Source organism: Canis lupus, chromosome 19, assembly GCF_011100685.1.
Source record: "Canis lupus familiaris isolate Mischka breed German Shepherd chromosome 19, alternate assembly UU_Cfam_GSD_1.0, whole genome shotgun sequence".
NCBI classification, from domain to species: Eukaryota; Metazoa; Chordata; class Mammalia; order Carnivora; family Canidae; genus Canis; species Canis lupus.
The window spans coordinates 25,914,157-25,933,853 of NC_049240.1; the positions used below are offsets into that span (position 1 = coordinate 25,914,157).

The following is a 19,697-nucleotide window of genomic DNA, read 5'->3' on the forward strand; positions in this document are numbered from 1 at the left end:
ATCAATATTGATTTTTTTCTACTAAAATCTTCAGTGGTGTTGTAAAGGAAATAGACATTATTGGCCTTGACTCAATATTTGAGGGAAAAAGGCGGTCATAACCGGTGGGGCACATAAGACATTGCTAGGGAGTGTCAGCCAATCCAAAAACAAACAAACAAAAAGAAACAAAAAAAAGCACAAGTATCAGTCTATGAATACAACTACTTATTTCACAAATGTAATTCAGTAAACTTCTATGCCATAAGATCCATTACAGACATGATAAGTATCCAGTACTACACTAATTTCTGGGGATATAAAAAGAAAAGAACAAGACTTGTTTTCATGAAAGTCAGACTTTTATTAGCTATACACATGCAATCCTGCACAACAGATCATACAGGTACCAGTAACCAATAACACATGGCTCAGCCTGGAAGCCATATTCAAAGATATGTCTGCAAGCATGTGGATCCTTCAGCTGTTTTCCTAAGTTGGTCAAGTTAGTTTGAAACTAGAAAAAATATTGACAAGTTGGCTGAACTGCCTTGATATTTTTTAGTCATGAAGTGAGAGTGGAAATATAAAACTAGTCATGGAGAAAAGTCCTGCATCACTTAATCCTGAGCGCTATAGTGTTGATGGATATGTTGGTCACGATGCTTAAATCTTTGAAAACAAAGAGAAATCATATTGTTGTTCAATTTCAGCTTTAAAAAGTAACAACATTCCAAGGTCCTGTTTTATTTGACATTTAGTTTCGTAGGTCCCTGTTAATTAACACATCTTGGAAATCCTGCCTGTAGAAGTGGGGTACAGTAAAGTAACATGAACTTATTCAAGAAGCCATGGGAATGAGGCAACCCACAGATTGATTTCAAGTGAAATTGATTCATTTTATATCCTTAAAAATACCTGAGACTAGGAGAGTTAAGGTATATAAGAGGGATATGCATTCAGATTGTCAAGAAAGAAAGTGGAATTACATTGTTGAAAGTAAATAACTCAGAGTCCCAAAATACATGTTTATGAAATATGCAAAAATTTCCATTCCATATGCATTGTAAAGAAGCAGACAGTATTTTTTGTTGTTGTTATTGTTGTTCTCAACAACATTTGGGTCAGGAAATATGCACACACACACACATTTGTTGTCAAGACAGCAAAAGCCTTAGGATGTAAGAAAAGATGGAGAAAATTAGAGCATGCATGGGTGGAGATGAATATACAGATGTTTTGGAAGGATGAACAAAAGTAGATATGTTTCAAAAAGAAAAACCAAACAGAGACAATAGAAAGTGCACCCTAAGTAGAGTAGGACCTTTATGTTGAGGAAAAATGAAAAATGTAGTTGGTTTTAAAGACTGGGTAAAGATTAGTGAGATTTGCTTGACAAAATATTTGCCAAAATGGAGCATGCAATAACTATCGAACTCAATTCATGATACTGGAATCCTCAAAAATTCATTTACTTAAATATATTTTGGATGACAGATAAAGAAGCTGAGATATCTAATGTTAAAGTGAAAATAACTCTGAGCTAGTAATCCACAGATATTGGATTTTAGTCCCCTCCTTCTCTTTCCAGTGATTGAACATGGCAAACTCATATAACCTATTTGGATTTGGGGTCATTTTGTGAGCCAAAGTAAGGAATTTGAAGAGGCTTTCCAAAATTCCTTCCACTTCAAATAATCTGTCAAATCAGACTACCAAGTGAATACCACTTCTTTTCAATATGTTTTATGGGCTTACTATAAGCTTCATCTGCCTGTAAATGTTGGTTTTCTTCATTTTGCTCTAGGTCCTCCTCCCATATCATGCTTCCTGTGGGTAGTTTTGCCCCATTTCATGCTTTAAATTAGCCCTGCATATCAAATATTTCAAGTGCGTATAAGCTAAATCTCTTCCAGCTACCTAAGAACATCTCCCTTTGGATATTTCATCCTTAATATTATATATCTAACTACTAATAAACCCTCTCAACCCACCAGAGGTAAGACTTTGCATTTGTCTACTTGGCATTTATAGGTTGATACCCAATAAATATTTACTTAAGTGGAATATATATTAAATTTAGGAAAATACCAGATTTTATTCTCAGTATGGAATGAAAATATTAACAAATGTATCCATATCTCAATTATGTCTCAGGTCTGTGTTATCACACACTTTTCTACTGAAGCTAAAATCAAAGATAGCATATTTCTCCCAGAACTTAAAGTTAAGCAGAATGGAATGCTATATTCTGACCCAAAGAATATTCTTGTATCCTCAAGGGTTTTGATGATGTCTGGTTCTCTATTATCTCTCTTTTGCTTGAGCAATATTTTCAGCATCAGAAAATCTCATGGGATATAACTTTAGCACTAGTTCTACCATAATATTTTACAATGGACATCAAGAAGACACTTAAAGCAACCAAGAGTAATTCAGTGTTTTATTATCTAAGGAGAGTCTCTAGCTAAGGTAACTCCCCCGTGTATGCTAATTAAAAGTGAATTTTCTCCAATTCCCAGTAGAATTTCATACAGTCAGTTACAAATTCATTCAGCTCAATCAGTTTTTAAGACTCTGTCTATCATACTAACAGATTTATGGAAGAGAGAATTAAAAAAACAATCCTACTAACATTTGTCTTAGGAATTGACCAAAGTTGTATTTGCTATCCAGATACAATATTAAATGACTTCCAAGTTAGGTTAAACACTAGCGTCTATTGTTTATTGTTTCTGTAGCTGGGTCACCTTTCAAACCTAAGCATAAGATACTTTTCCTTCCTTCAAATGCTATAATTAAATTTTTAAAAATATGACAAATATTTGCACAGTGTTTTAGGAAAGGCTCTGTGCTCAATGATTTACATGTCCTGCCGCTTACTTCCACTGAAGCCTGTAGGTAGGCAGTATTTATCTCCACTTCAGAGATGAAACCTGAGCTCATGGTGGAAGGTAAAAGAATCAGCATTTGAGGGGGGCACCTGGGTGGCTCAGTAAATTAAGCATCTGACTACAGCTCAGGTCATGATCTCAGGGTCCTGGGATCAAGCACCCCTTCAGACTTGGTGCTCAGTAGGGAGTCTGTTTCTCTCTCTCTCTCTCTCTCTCCCTCAAATAAATAAATAAAATCTTAAAAAAAAAAAAAGATTCAGCATCTAAACCCAGGTCATTTAGACTAAAAAAAGCTCTTTTCATTGCACAGACACAGATGCTTAAAAAAAACAGCAATTATACATCCACAAATATTTTTCCTTTAAAATTTTTTTTCCTAAAAAAATAATAAAAATATTTTCCTTTAAAAAAGGGCACCCTTTTTAAAGAATATTAGAGACAGTATGCCAACTGGAGAATTAGAAATACAAACAGAAACAGTCATTACTCCATAACCACATTTCACTTTTTACAAAATACGTTTTATCAACTTTGATAACTGATCTTTTTCTCCAGTCTGAGTTCTAAATGTCATCTATTTCCAAAGTCAGATTCTTTTGCAATGTTGATTGATTTAAGCAGCCATGCTGTTGATTCTGAATGCAAATGTAAAGAAGAACTCCAAAAATATTTTGAAACACTTTGAAATAAGTAGATAACCTTTTAGGTTATTTTTTAAATCTATATTGAAAATATTACAGTATTAGATGTATTTGGGAAAATAGAAAACCATAACATATCACATAACTTCAGTATGACAATTATATTTGAGTCAGAAAAATTCTTTTTATCTCAGTTCTGTTACTTAGTTGTAACAAATTGTGAGGCTTTGAGGAAAGAACCAAAGATTTCATTCTAGCCCTTTTCCCCTAATTTCTAACATGTGTAAAATAATTATAATGTTAGCCTTATGGGTAAGTGTAGGGTAAGTGAGAATATATGTGAATATTGTTTGGCTATTCTATCCCAGGATATTGTATATGCATATATACGTACATATATTCTGTCTGGCTGCATTAGTAATATGTACCCTTTTATGTTGGGAACTACTGATTTTCAAATATATATGCTATGGAATTTTGTTAAAAACCATTAGGATGGATAGATGTAAAAGGAGGGTCATTTTGTTTACAGTCTCACCAGGACTTTAAGAGGGATTCCCAAATTGCTTCTAGACTTGGACTTTCTGTCATGCACTCAAATGACAAAATTTTGTTCTATCAGAACGCCCTAGCTCTGCTAAAGGTATGACCATCACCTCTCTGGATTTATGTGCTACCTTAGGCTCCTAAAGTTTACCCACACTCAATAAATTCTTATCTAAGCTTTACATATTCCTGTAAGATGATTCATGATGCAATGAAGCTGATATAGGTAAGCATGAAACATGGAGAATTTAAGTGACTTACATTACATCTTGTTTGGTTTCCTTTAGAACTAGAAGTCAGGTCCACAGAACATTGGTTATGCATGCTCTACCCTTCCTGCCCCATAAAGTGGGCAGTGCTTAGATTGCTGTAAGATGAATGAGGAAGGCATTACCTTTCTGAAACGTGTCTCAGACCCTTTCAGGTTGACACTAAACATATTCTCATCTCCCACTTATAGCAATTACAGCAGGAATTCCTTTCTTTTTTTTTTATTAAGATCTATTTGTTTTGGAGAGAAAGAGAGAGAGCACATGAGCAGGGGAAGGGGCAAAGAAAGAGAGGGAGAGAATCTCAAGTAGACTCCCCACTGAGTTTGGGCTGAACACAGGGCTAAATCTTGGGACCCCAAGGTCATGACCTGAGCTAAAATCAAGAGTCATATGTTTAACAGACTGAGCCACTCGGGCACCCTTACAGCAGGAATTATTTACTCATTTATCACTCCTTTTAAAAAGGACTTAATTCAGAGTGTACTTTATAATGAACTCAGTCTGTTATTTGAATAGCTAATAATCATTTGAAATAAACCATTAATTTAAAGTGAAATATTTGTCTTTGTACATTATGTCTAGCTGTATCACCTCTTCCATGTGTGACCTTGACAATGTAAATAAACTGGTAAAATATGTATTATTTTCTCTAATATGTTATCAAAATGAGTAAACAGAGCCCCAGGAAATTTGAGTACTTAGCCACAAAGATAGGAAGTGGCAAAGCTGCATTTGAATGTGAGTGAATCTGGTGCATTTTTTGGGGGGGGGGAGGCTCTGTTTAGTGCACCATGAAACCATGTCACCCACTTTCAATCATGAAATATGGATGACAATCCAGATACTTAGGATCTACCTTTTGGTTTTCCTTATCATGGGGTTTAATTTCTTTTCTCCTTTCTCACCACTAAGCTCCACTTATCCCAAATAAATCAGAACAATGTGCTATACTAGATTTATTCATCTATTTGTTCACCCATCCTATATATATTTCCTGAACATCCATTATGAATGAGGCTCAAAGTTAGAGCTACAGTTGAAGAGAAAGATACCTAATTTTAAAGTCTTAACAGTTGAGAAAATATAGACAAGTGAATATCCAGTATAAGTCACTGTGATATGTGATATTATAGAAGTAAGCAAAGGGAGGGACTCCTGTGTGGCTCAATGTTTGAGCCTTGGCCTTCGGCTCAGGGTGTGATTCCGGGGTCCCAGGATGGAGTCCCACAATGGACTCCCTGCAGGAACCTTGCTTCTCCTGCCTATGTCTCTGCCTTTCTCTCTGTGCTTCTCATGAATAAATTAATAAAATCTTTTTTTTTTTTTAAGAAGTAAGCATAAGGGGCTGGTCCTAACAAAACTGTTTTTCTTGGTGATTGATTCAAATATCATGTTAATTACTATCCAAATCTCTGATTCTAACTGTGAAAAGTGACAGGAAGAAAATTAGAGTGCAATGGAAGAGTGCTGATACACTATTAAGAGTTAGGCATAAATGCCTTTAAAAGTAGTATTTGAACAAAGCTCTGAAATATAAGTTGAAATTAACTTGGTTGAGAAGGAACAATATGTGATAAGATCCTAGAGTAGAGGGCTCATGGGAGGAACCCATAGGAATCTACTGTTAATTGGACTGTGACTGTGGTTGACTCAAAGTTATACCTGTTGAGAAGGTAGCAGCCAGATTGCACATGGTCTAATAGACCACAGTTAGGGCATGAAAGGTCTTTACCCTAATGAAATTTAATTTATTGATTATTTTTAAAATCACATTTATAATTTAATGATATACATATATACTTTTATGGAGGTAAATATGAATTATTAGCTACATATGCTTATATTGGGATAAAAAGAGAGAAGAATATTTCTATACTACAGAGAGAAAATATTCTACACTAGGATGTAGCATAAGAAATGGAGAAAAACTTGATAGAATTGAAATCTATTTTAAGATAAAATTGGCAGTAAGTATTCATTAATTGGATATGATGATAAAGAAAAGAAGAGTAAAGAGGACCATAGCCTCATTATTTGCTTGCAAGATTGATTGATGGAATGCCAATGAAATAGAGAACATGGGGCTAGGGGTAAAGGTCATAAGTTCAGCCTTTTTAAAATTTTTAATATTTTATTTTTTATTTTATTTTTTAAAGCAGTGTTACATTCACAGCATAATTGAAGGCAAGTACAAAGAATTCCCATATACCTCCTGCCTCCGCATGTCCATAACCTCCCCTGCTATCAATATCTCTCACCAGAGTGGTACATTTGCTACACTCTGAAAGGTCTGAAATAAGGATATAAATGAGGGAATTTGTAAGATGCAAATTGGAATCACAAGGATGGATGGTGAATATAGTAGGAAGAAAGGAAGAGTAATACTGAATACCTTGAGAAATGCTTATATATTTATCAATCCAGTAGAGGAGAATAAGTTGACAAATAAAATAAACTAGTTATAGTTTAGTCCAACCTGGATTACTATAAAATGAACATTAAACGTCTATGCTACCACTTGTATTTGACCTTGCTAAACATGATTAATAATAAGAGAGTTGTGTTTTTCTTCATGTGCAAGCATAATCCCAAGGACTGCTTCTCACAACATTCTGGAATTCACCATTGTATTACTAAAATAAAATATTTGAGTATATATATGAAATTCAGATAGTAAATATACTATAATGGAAGCTATGTCTTCTGCCTGAGGAGCTCCCAGAAAAACAAAGCAGAATAAGATATGGTCTCATGGAAGCAAGCATCAAGAGGTGGGATTCATACTCCTGATAGTTACTTGACCATAATCTCAAACCCTGTTTCTCTTCCTCTAATTTAGAAAGGAAATAAAACTCTCACCATCAGAGAAGGAATTACAAGTATATAAAAGGGGAAAGCAAGAAACTAATCCTGTGGTGTTGGTTTGGAATTAAATATACCAGTATGTGCTCAGGGTATTTAAGATACATGATAGATAGGGTGCCTGGTGGCTCAGCTGGTTGGGCATCTGCCTTAGTCTTGGGTCATGATCTCAGGATCCTGGGATAGAGCCCCATATCAGGCTCCCTGTTCAGCAGGGAGCCTGCTTCTCCCTCTCCTGCTCCTTCTGCTTGTGCTCTTTCTTTCTCTCTGTCAAATAAGCAAACAAACAAACAAATAAAATCTTTAAGAAAAAGATAGATGAAAAAAAAAAAAAGAAAAAGATAGATGATAGATGACTGATAAAAGATAGCTAGATGATAGATAGATAGATGATGATGATAGACAATGTCCTATCACTGTGAACTTAGAGAGCTCAGAAGCAATGACATCCCTATAGCAATGAACAAATCTAGCATCCAAATTATAATTTTTTAATATCATTCTCTATGGATGGGAACCAGAGCTTTGATTGATAAATGGCAGGTTCCAGGCTGTATCTAAGAAATACAGATGAGTCAGGAAAGTCTTTCTGTTTCAGAAAATTGAGAATTGCTTAAAGAATGATGGGAACTGGGATCCCTGGGTGGCGCAGCGGTTTGGCGCCTGCCTTTGGCCCAGAGCACGATCCTGGAGTCCCGGGATCGAATCCCACATCGGGCTCCGGGTGCATGGAGCCTGCTTCTCCCTCTGCCTGTGTCTCTGCCTCTCTCTCTCTCTCTCTCTGTGTGACTATCATAAATAAATAAAAATTTTAAAAAAAAAGAATGATGGAAACTTATTAGAAAGGCTTAAGAATCAATTTAGGCTCTTTAAGGGGCTCTATCTTATCAAATATAGGATAAATTGATAAGCAAAAAATAGTAACAGTAATGAATTATAATCAATTGAATAAAATAAAAATCCATGAGTCTACTGATAGACATACCTAAATATCTAATCTAGTAACACTATTCCTCTCAGGAAAAAGGAAATTAATAGGTATAAAAGGCATAATGGAATTAGAAAATCATCAGTTGGCCACAATCATAGCAATAATTGTTTGAGTCAAGAATCAACAGATTAGAGGCTCCTGGGTGCCATTGGGCTCCCTGCATGGAGCCTGCTTCTCCCTCCTCCTGTGCCTCTCTCTCTCTCTCTCTGTGCCTCTCATGAATAAATAAATGAAATCTTAAAAAAAAAGAATCAACAGATTATTCTAATGGGCTAAAGTTTGACAAGTAATAAGACATTTTCAAAGTCTGTCCCCACGAGATGTTTATTAATTATGGAAAATAAAAGCCTTAGCATGCAGAAGCCTGACAGACACTGCCCAAGTTATTGAGCCAATGTTATGTGAGTCCTGATACAATTCACTGAGAAAGACACATTATCTCTTCTCTAGTATCTTTGCCCCCAAAATCTAATTTTTATTTTATCATAAGGAAACATACACTCTTAAACCAAAGGACATTGTACTTATAAAAAATATCAAAGAAATTAAATATAAATAATGATTCCAGGACTGTTCTAGATTAAAGAAAAGTAAAAAGATATGAAACCTAAATGCAACACAAATTAGGATCTAATTTTGTTATAAAGGTCATTAGTTAGACAATTAGCAACATTTAGATCATCTTGCTTTATAATAGTATTGTATCAGTATTAATTTTGGATTTTGATAATTTTATTCCAGTTACATAAAGTTTGTATTTTAGAAAACACAAATTAAAGTATTTAGTAATTAAGGAAAACAAATGTATTCAGAAAAATTATGCACATATATATGGAGAAAAGGGAAATACAGTATGCTGTTAGAATGTTGGGTCATCTGAATGCACAGTATAAGACATTATTTGATTCATTCTTGCTACTTTTCTGCATGTTTGAAATTATATAAAAATGAAAGTTAAAAGAAAAAATAAACGAAGTATATTTTATGATCTTTATGATTCATTTTCATTATAAAAAATATGTAAAAGAAAAATAAACACCAATCACCTCACCACAAACATAGGTTAATTTTAACACTTTAGTAATTATATTCTAGTTATATGTTTTTCATGGAAACACAAATATATACAGAATTTTAATCCTGAATTTTCATTTAATAATTAAAAAAGCATGTGTCCATGTTGTTAAATATTCATACACATTTTAATGAACATATATTGGTCTATATTTCAGATGGTCTATATTGTATTTCAGATTATTCATTGAATCATCCTCCTCTTCAATATTTAGATTGTTCTCATTTTTTGGAATTATATATAACACCATAATAAAAACATAATTATTTTTTTTCATGGAGCAAATTTTTTTGATTTTTATAGGATCCAACTTGTCAAATTTTCTTCCTATGCATCACTCTTTTGGTGTCAGGTCTAAGAAGTCTCTGCATAGTTCTGGTTCATGAATATTTTTCCTACAGTTTTTTAAAAAGTTTTCTGTTTTATTTTTATATCCATGATCCATTTTGAATTAATTTTATATAAAGTGTGAGGTTTATCATATGGTTCTTTTTTTTTTTACTTACATATGTCCAGATCTCAACATAATTTGTTGAAAAGGTTTTTGAATTGCTGTTGAATCTTGTCAAAAATTACTTGCCATATTCACTAGGGTCTATTTCTGAGTTTGCTGTTGCTCCATTAATCTACCTTTCTAGACTTTTTTTCACTACCATGCTGTCATGACTACTGTAGTTATACAAAGTTCTAATAATAAGGGGTAGAATGACTCCTCCCAATTTATTCTTCTTTGTCAGCATTTTTTCTTTTTTACCTACTCTAGGGCCTGTGCGTTGCTATATCAATTTTATTTTGTTTTACTTAATTTTTTCTCATTTGTCTTTATAAGTTTGATTTGCCAACACATAGTAGAACACCCAGTGCTCATCCCATCAAGTGGACTGCTCAGTGCTGGTCACCCAGTTACCCCAAACCCACCTTCCCTTCCACAACACAGTTTGTTTCCCAGAGTTAGGAGTCTTTCATGGTTTGTCTCCCTCTTTAATTTTTCCCACTAGGTTCCCCTCCTTTCTCTTAAAGTCTCTTTCACTATTTATTATCTTTCCCATAGGAGTGAAACTATATGATGATTGCCCTTCTCTAAATGACTTATTTCACTCAGCATAATACCCTCCAGTTCCATCCACATCAAAGCAAATGGTGGGTATTCATCCTTTCTAATGGCTGAGTAATATTCCATTGTATAAATATACCATATTTTCTTTATCCATTCAACTGTCTAAGGACATCGAGACTCTTTCCACAGTTTGGCTATTGTGGACATTGCTGCTATGAACATTGGGGTGCAGGTGTTCTGGCGTTTAACTACATTTGTATCAATGGGGTATAAATACCCAGTAGTACAATTGCTGGGTCAGAGGATAGCTCTATTTTGAACTTTTCGAGGAACTTCCACATTGCTTTTGAAAGTGGCTGTACCAGTTCACATTCCCACCAACAGTGCAAGAGGGTTCCTCTTTCTCCACATCCTCTCCAAAATTTGTTGCTTCTTGTCTTGCTCATTTTCACCATTCTCACTGGTATGAGGTGGTATCTCACTGTGGTTTTGATTTGTATTTCCCTGATGGCAAGTGATGCGGAGCATTTTCTCATGTGCTTGTTTGGCCATGTCTATGTCTTCCTCTGTGAAATTTCTGTTCATGTCTTTTGCCCATTTCAGGATTGGATTGTTTGCTTCATTGCTGTTGAGTTTAATAAGTTCTTTATAGATCTTGGCCACTAGTCCTTTATCTGATACGTCATTTGTAAATATCTTCTCCCATTCTGTAGGTTGTCTTTGAGTTTTGTTGACTGTTCCTTTTGCTGTGCAGAAGCTTTTTATCCTGAGCAAGTCCCAATAGTTCATTTTTGCTTTTGTTTCCTTTGCCTTCCTAGATGTATCTTGCAAGAAGTTGCTGTGGCCAAGTTCAAAAAAGGTATTTCCTGGGTTCTCCTATATGATTTTGATGTATTTTTGTCTCACATTTGGATCTTTCATGACTTGAGTTTATCTCTGTGTATGGTGTAAGAGAATGGTCCAGTTTCATTCTTCTACAAGTGGCTGTCCAATTTTCCCAGCACCATTTATTGAAGAAACTGTCCTTTTTCCAGTGGATAGCCTTTCTGCTTTGTCATATATTAGTTGACCATAGGGTTGAGTGCCCATTTCTGGGTTCTCAATTCTGTTCCATTGATCTATGTGTCTGTTTTTGTACCAGCACCACACTGTCTTGATGATCACAGCTTTATAATACAGCTTGAATTCCGGCATTGTGATGCCCCCTGCATTGGTTTTCTTTTTCAATATTCTTCTGGTTATTTGGGGTCTCTTCTGATTCCATACAAACCCAACTGACTATTTGTTCTAAGATTATTTGTTCCAAACCTGTGAAGAAATGCCAAGGTATTTTTATACAGGTTGCATTGAAGGTGTAAATTGCCATGAATAGCATAGACATTTTCACAATATTTATTCTTCTGATCCATGAGCATGGAATGCTTTTCCTATTTCTTTGTGTTTTCCTCATTTCTTTCAGAAGTGTTCTGTAGTTTTTAAGGGATAGATCCTTTACCTCTTTGGTTAGGTTTATTCCTAGGTTTCTTATGCTTCTGGGTATAATTGTAAATGGGATTGACTCCTTAATTTCTCTTTCTTCAGTCTCATTGTTAGTGTATACAAATGCCACTGATTTCTTGGCATTGAATTTGTATCCTGTCACATTGCTGAATTGCTGTATGAGTTCTAGCAAACTTGGGGTGGAGACTTTTAGGTTTTCTATATACAGTATAATGTCATCTGCAAAGAGGGAGAGTTTGACTTCTTCGTTGCCAATTTGAATGCCTTTTATTTCTTTTTGTTGCCTGATTGCTGAGGCTAGTATTTTTTACTACTATGTTGAATAACAGTGGTGAGAGTGGACATCCCTGTCATGCTCCTAACCTTGGGAGAAAGGCTTTCAGTGTTTTCACATTGAGAACAATATTCGCTGTGGGCTTTTCATAAATGGCTTTTCAGATATTGAGGAATATTCCCTCCGTCCCTACACTTTGAAGAGTTTTAATCAGAAATGGTTGCTGTACTTTGTCGAATGTTTTCTCTGCATCTATTGAGAAGAACATATGGTTCTTGTTTTTGCTCTTGTTGATGTGATCTATCATGTTGTTTGTTTTATGAGTATTGAACCACCCTTTCATCCTGGGGATAAATCCCACTTAGTTGTGGTTAATAATCCTCTTAATGTACTGGTGGATCCTATTGGCTAGTATCTTGTTGAGAGTTTTGCATCCATGTTCATCAGGGATATTGGTCTATAATTCTCCTTTTTGGTGGGGTCTTTGTCTGCTTTTGTTTTTTTTTTTTTGTTTTTTTTTTTTTGTTTTTTTTTTTTTTGCTTTTGGATTTAAAATAATGCTGGCCTCATGAAATGAGTTTAGAAGTATCCCCTCCCTTTCTATCTTTCAAAACAGCTTTAGTGAATAGGTATTGTTTCTTCTTTAAACGTTTGATAGAATTCCCCTGGGAAGCCATCTGGCCCTGGACTTTTGAGTCTTGGGAGGCTTTTGATGACTCCTTCCATTTCATCACTGGTTATTGGCCTGTTCAGGTTTTCTATTTCTTCCTGTTCCAGTTTTGATAATTTGTGGTTTTCCAGAAAAGCATCCATTTCTGCTAGATTGCCTAATTTATTGGCGTATAGCTGCTCATAATACGTTTTTAAAAATCATTTGTATTTTCTTGGTATTGGTTGTGATCTCTCTTCTTTGGTTCATGATTTTATTAATTTGAGTCTTTTTTCATTTTAATAAAGCTGGCTAATGGCTTATCTATCTTATTCTTTCAAAGAACCAACTCCTGATTGTATTGACCTGTTCTATGGTTTTCTGGTCTCTATTTCATTGAGTTCTGCTCGAATCTATTATCTCTCTTCTTCCGCCTGATGTAGGTTTTACTTGCTGTTCTTTCTCTAATTCCTTTAGGTGCGAGGTTGGCTTGTGTATTTGAGTTTTTTGTAATTTTTTAAGGGAGGCCTATATTGCTGTGTATTTCCGTCTTAGGACCACTTTTGCTGTATCCAGTCTATTCTGGAGAAAGTTCCATTTTCACTTGAGAAGAATGTGTATTCAGTAGTGTTCAGATGGAAAGTTCTGTATATATCTGTGAAACCTACTTGGTCCAGTGTATCAGTTAAGGCCCTTGTTTCTTTGGCGATGTTCTGCTTAGAATATCCGTCATTTGCTGAAAGTGCCATGTTGAGGTCTCCTACTATTAGTGTATTACTATCTAACTATATCTTTACTTTGGTTATTAATTGCTTGATATACTTGGCAGCTCCCACATTAGGAGCATAAATGTTCATGATTGTTAGGTCTTCTTGTTGGATAGACCCTTTAAGTATGATATAGTGTCCCTTTTCTTCTCTTACTGCAGTCTTTGGTATAAACTTTATATGATAAGAGGATTGCTACCCCAGCTTTCTTTTGAGGACCATTTGAAAGTTAAATGGTTCTCCACTCCTTCTTTTTCAGGTTGGCAGTGTCATTAGGTCTAAAATGAATCTCTTGTATACAGCATATAGATGGGTCTTGCTTTTTTATCCAGTCTGGTACCTTGCATCTTTTCATGGGGTCATTTAGCCCATTCATGTTCAGAGTAACTATTGAAAGATATGGATTTAGTGTCATTGTATTACCTATTCAGCCCCTGTTTTTGTGGATTGTTTCTTTGGGCTTCCTCTTTCTTGTACAGGGTCCCCCTTAATATTTCTTGCAGAGCCTGTTTGGGGGTCACATATTCTTTCAGTTTCTGCCTACCCTGGAAGCTCTTTATCGCTCCTTGTATTCTGAATGAGAGCGTTGCTGGATAAAGTATTCTTGGCTGCATGTTCTTCTCATTGAGTACCCTATATATATCCTACCAGCCCTTTCTGCCCTGCCAGGTCTCTGTTAAGAGGTCTGCTTTTAACCTGATAGTTGTCCCCATATAAGTTAAGAATGTCTTGTCTCTTGATGCTCTAAGGATTTTCTCTTTATTTTTGTAATTTGCAAGTTTCACTATTAAATGTTGAGGTGCTGAATGCTTTTTATTGATTTTTTTTGGGCGGAAACTCTCGATCTCCTGGATCTAAATGCCTGTTTCCCTCCCCAAGTTCGGGAAGTTCTCAGCTGTGATTTGTTCAAATATACTATGCAGTCCTCTTTCTTAGTCTCTTCTGGAATGTCAAATAGGCATATATTCTTCTTTCTCAAGCTATCATTTATTTTCCTAAGCTTTTCCTCATTAGGCTGTTAATTTTTTTTTCTTTTTTCCTCAGTTTCCTTACTTACCATCAACTTATCCTCTCTTTCACTCACTTTCTCTTGCACCTCATTAACCCTAGTTAGAATATCCAGTTTGGATTTTATCTCATTTAATGTATTTTTAATTTCAGCCTGATTAGATCTCAATTCTGCAGTAATGAAGTCTGTAGAGTCCTTAAGCGTTTTTCCAGAATCACCAGTAGCTTTATAATTGTACTTCTGAATTGAATTTCTGATATCATATTTATTTATTATTTTTATTTTTTTAAAGATTTCATGTATTTATTCATGAGAGACACAGAGAGGAAGGCAGAGACACAGGCAGAGGGAGAAGCAGGCTCCCCTCATGCAGGGAGCCTGAGGCAGGAATCGATCCCAGGACTCCAGAAATACACCCTAGGCCAAAGGCAGGCGCTGAACCTCTGAGCCACCCAGGGATCCCTCGACATCATATTTGAATCCAGATTCTATAATACTGTGGCAGAGAGTATTGTTTCCAGTTCTTTCTTTTGTGGTGAATTATTCCTTCTAGTTCTTTTGTCCAGTGTAGAGTGGCTGTATGAAGGGGCTAAGTCAAAAACACCAACCATGACCCAAGTAAAACACATCCTAGATGATTCCAAAGAGGTCAGAGACCAAAAAATAAAAGAAAAAAGAACAGAAGAAAATAAAACAAAAGGACCCTAAAGTGAAAAACAAATTTTAAAACAATGCAGTAAAATGAAAAATGAAAAACAAAGAATAAGAAAAAAGAAAAAGAAAAAAAAAAGAGGAAAAGAAAAAAGGGAGGGATGATGGTAGTGAGGAAGTGGTAGTGGAGAAAGAACGTAGTCTACCTGAAGGGTCCAAGAGGGTCCTTGGTTTTGAGTATATTAATTTCTGTATGTTAGAAGATGCTCAATACCACATTTATATTAAACCAACAATATTTATAGAAAGCCCAACATTGACCACAAAAACATAAACAAGATAGAAGAGAGGGGAAGAATGGGAAGGAAGAGAGAATATAATCTCACAGAATGAACCAACACAGTAATCCACTTGGTTCTGGGTGTATGTTCATCATGTTTTAGAAGGTACTAACCTTCACCATTGTAAAACAAAGTGAGGCAGAAAAAAACAAAAACATAAAACAAATAATATCTTGTATATTTACCAAAATTAAATTGAATACGTTGAAGGGAATCCAGAAGTGAAAAATATATCTAAGATAAGTAATTGTAAAAATATGAAAGTCAAAAAGAAAATAACTTAACAATGAATAGCTGGTAAAATATTGTAGTTAAGGTGGGAAAAGAGAAAAAATATTGGAAATTTTGTCTGATATAAAAACAAGTCATAATGGAAAAAGAAAAAAAAAAAGGACCCTCTAGTTCTTTATACTATTGTCCTTAAATACTCAAGCTTTCCAGCGCTACTTGGTCAAGAACTTGCTCTTCTCCTGTCCTTCCAGCTGGTCTTCTTGGGGAGGGGCCTGCTGGGCTGATTCTCAGGTGTGCACCTGGGGGAGCTGCCTCGCCCCCTGCTGGGTGCTGGGCTCACTGCGAGCTCTTTATCCTGTGAGGCCTCTGTTCCCTGGCAGCCCGCCTCTCCCAAGCACAGGGTGAAACAAAGAGGAAAAACAACAATGGTGTAGCCAGATTTCCAGCTCTGGAGTCATCTCCCCATGAGTAACTAACCACAGTCTCCCAGTCCACACTGGCCTAGATGCTCCTGAAGGTCCATTCGGGTGCCCTGATCTGAACAGCTTGGGGGGCGCCCAGCAGCAGGAGAGTTCTTGTTGTCCTGTGCCCTCCCCGTTTCTGCCTGTCCCAAGGGGAGTGCAGGATCGCTGGCTTTATCCACTTGGGTGCCCTGGATCCGGGGCCCTGTGTCGCTGCACCCACAGTCCGGGCCGCCTCTCCCGAAGGCAACGGGGTGCAGCCACCCCCATCCGGAGCCGCCCGCGGACCCCATGGCTTCTCCCGGATGCCCCGAGGGCTGCGGCGCCCCAGCCCTTTACCCACATGGACTGCGGTTGGCGGAGCCCTCCCCGGGCCCCTCCTGCAGTGACTCCGGGCATCTGGAGGCTTCACTGCCCTCCTGCCATTCTGCCCGAGCTCTCTGCTGAGCACTTGGCCATCAGGGAAAACCCCACGTGAATTTTTATAGTTCCTGCTTCTCCAGGGCTCTGCTTTCCGGTCCTGAGGCTCTCGTTGCTTCACTTTAGCCCGGCCTGTTGAGGTTCCCCTCCCCCACTTTGTTCTTTTTTATGTATGTATGTATTTATTTATTTATTTATTTATTTATTTATTTATTTATTTATTTTTGTCTTCCTACCTTGTTAGAAGCGAAAATTTTTCTCTCTATAGCATTCCAGCTATTCTTTCTTTAAATCTCAGGTCGAATTCGTAGGTGCTCAGGATGTTTTGAAACTTATCTAAGTAAGTTGGTGGGACCAGGTGAGTTGAGGACCCTACTTCTCCACCATCTTGCTACTATATCTTAAAAATGTATTTGTTGATGAGGCTTGTATACATTTATTATTCCCCTGGAATTAGACTTTAAAGGAGGAATTCTATATAAGTATTTTATTCCCCCTGATCATTATTAGTCACACTTGCAATCCATTCATGATTTCTGTTTTAGGGTCTTCATCATGTTTCTCTCCCCACCCTTTTAGCAAATGTCCATACCTCCAAACACAAAGAAAAAAAAGTACAACTTCCATTTTTTAATGACCAGCCTGTTAATAGATTCATCCTTTGCTGATTGTTCTCTTTTCTTCTGGCTACAATGGAGGAATTGCCCACCCTTCTATCCAAGGTAAATTCCTCCACAAGGCCTTTGCATCTTATAGCTTCCTGTCTTCTCAAGAACGTAAAATATTTACTGTCCCTTCCATGTTCTTTGCATTCACTTTAAATATTCAATACTTAAATCTACTAAGTCCTCTTTTTATAAGACAAATAGAAGGCCCTTTAAAGTCAAAATTCATTGAACATTGTCTATATGATCTCTATTTTATCACATTTCATTTCTCAACCTATTCCAATTTATTTTTATCCAAATAATAAGGTAGTAATAGCTTTTCCAAAGTCCACCAATTGTCTACCTTCCCATAAACCAAATGCATACTTTTTATATTTCCATCTCACTTACTTCTGTAATAGTTTTCAACATTATTGAACACAAATTCCTGCCTTTTTACTCTATATTTCCTTACCAGGCAATCCCATCTGAACTTACAGTTTTAATTATGATCCATATCCTGCAAAGTCCCAAATATTTTTTCAGCCTTAATTTCTTCATTGATAAATACATTTTGCACATATGTGATAAGAATGTCTTGAGATCCTTCTATGTCAATGATAAGGTAACAAATACACTCAGATATTATAGCCACTTAACATTATAAATGTCTAATTGTAGATCAGGTGAAGTTTGATAAAAATTGGTCAGATGTTCTCTTAAGTAATATTTTAGGGATTCAGTCTCCTTCCAAAATGTCCCTGTGCTAATTTGCAGTCATAGTCTTTCAAATTTGTGCACAAGAAAGAGTTAGGGAGGTCACAGAAAACTTACAGACACCAAAAATAGAAATGGTTCTTCTACATCTGCCCATATATTGTTGGCCAGAACTGGCATTTTCTCAGATCTTCATGTACTGGAAATGACAGTTTTCTTAGTTGCTCAGGAGGAAAAGGAAGTATCATGAATTGTTATCATCTTCTGGCAGCATCAACTAACCAGTAGTGCAAACCAAAACCTTCAGAATTACTCCTGGCACCTCCTTTTTAACAGCTCCCATATCCATTCTATCACCAGTCCTTCATTTCATCTCTTACATATTTTTTCTAATATGCCCATATTTTTTCTATTTCCACTTTTCTCATATCTTCAAAGTCATAAGTAAGTGTCATTTAGACTGAGGCAGGGTCCTTTTGTTTTTGTACATTTACTACTCAGCTCATCAAATCCATTTACATCTAGTTGTCAGTGTTTACAGAAGGGAAACCTCAGTATGTTTTGTCCATTCCAACCCTCATATTTATCTTCCTCTCCCATTTAAAACTTTTTAATCATTTGCCTTAAGATAAATGCCATAATTCATAATGGAACAGACAACATCCTATTTTTGTCTCAACTATAGCAACTCCTCCAACCTCTATCATATGCTCTCCAGTCACTCCATACTTTAAAATATTTCAGTGTGCTGTTTTGCTTTGTTAGAACTCTTGAATCTTCTATTCCTTTATCCAAATTCTTCCCCTATCCCTAGCTACATTAATCATTATTCTTCTTTTATTTCTTAGTTCAAACAATATTTTCTCAAAAAATCTTTCCTTGATCTCCCACCTTAGGGAGGAATTACTCCAACTCCACACTTTCACAATGTGGCATATCTTTCCATCATTTTATACATCACAGCTGTAAGTTTATATTTAACCATGTGCTTGCTTGAAATCTATCATCTATCTATCATCTATCTATCATCTATCTATCATCTATCTATCTATCTATCATCTATCTATCTATCTATCATCATCTATCATCTATCATCTCTTCCATAGAGAGAAAATTTTTAAAGAGGGGTGCCTGGGTGGCATAGTCCATTGAGCGTCCAACTCTTGGTTTCACCTTAGGTCTTGATTTCTTGGTTGAGATACAGCCCCACTTTGGGGTCCACACTCAGTGAGGAGTCTGCTTAAGACTCTCTCTTCCTTTGCCTCTCACTCCTGCACTCTCTCTCTCTCCTCTCTGATAAGTAAATTTTAAAAAAGTATAAAGATAATGTGGAGACCATTTATTTCTACTTGCTATGGAAAGAACCTAACTCATAGCAGGAAATCAGGAAATATTGAATGGATGAATGAATGAGTGAATGAATAAATTGATGAATGAGCCACTGGATTATGTTCTCTGTTGTAAACTATGTCTCAGGAAAGTCTATATCAACTTAAACTGCCTCTCTCAGTGAATAAGAATCCCATTCTATCATATACCATCACCAACATGAATATCACAATTAATTTTACTTCCTATTGAGATTCAGATTTTTTCTATTCAATTGTATAAATTGTTTTATGGTAACTATTCTCATGCCCGCAACAATTTAAACTCACATTCTATATCATAAGCATGAAGACATCCACTTATTTTTCTTTCTGATGTTTCTGA

General features: G+C 36.0%; 1 pseudogene; it reads right to left on the reverse strand.

Moving 5' to 3' along the window:
• The window catches only part of LOC119877293, a 77,360-nt pseudogene extending 60,761 nt beyond the window's left edge, over positions 1-16,599 (reverse strand).
• Positions 16,600-19,697: the final 3,098 nt, after the last annotated feature.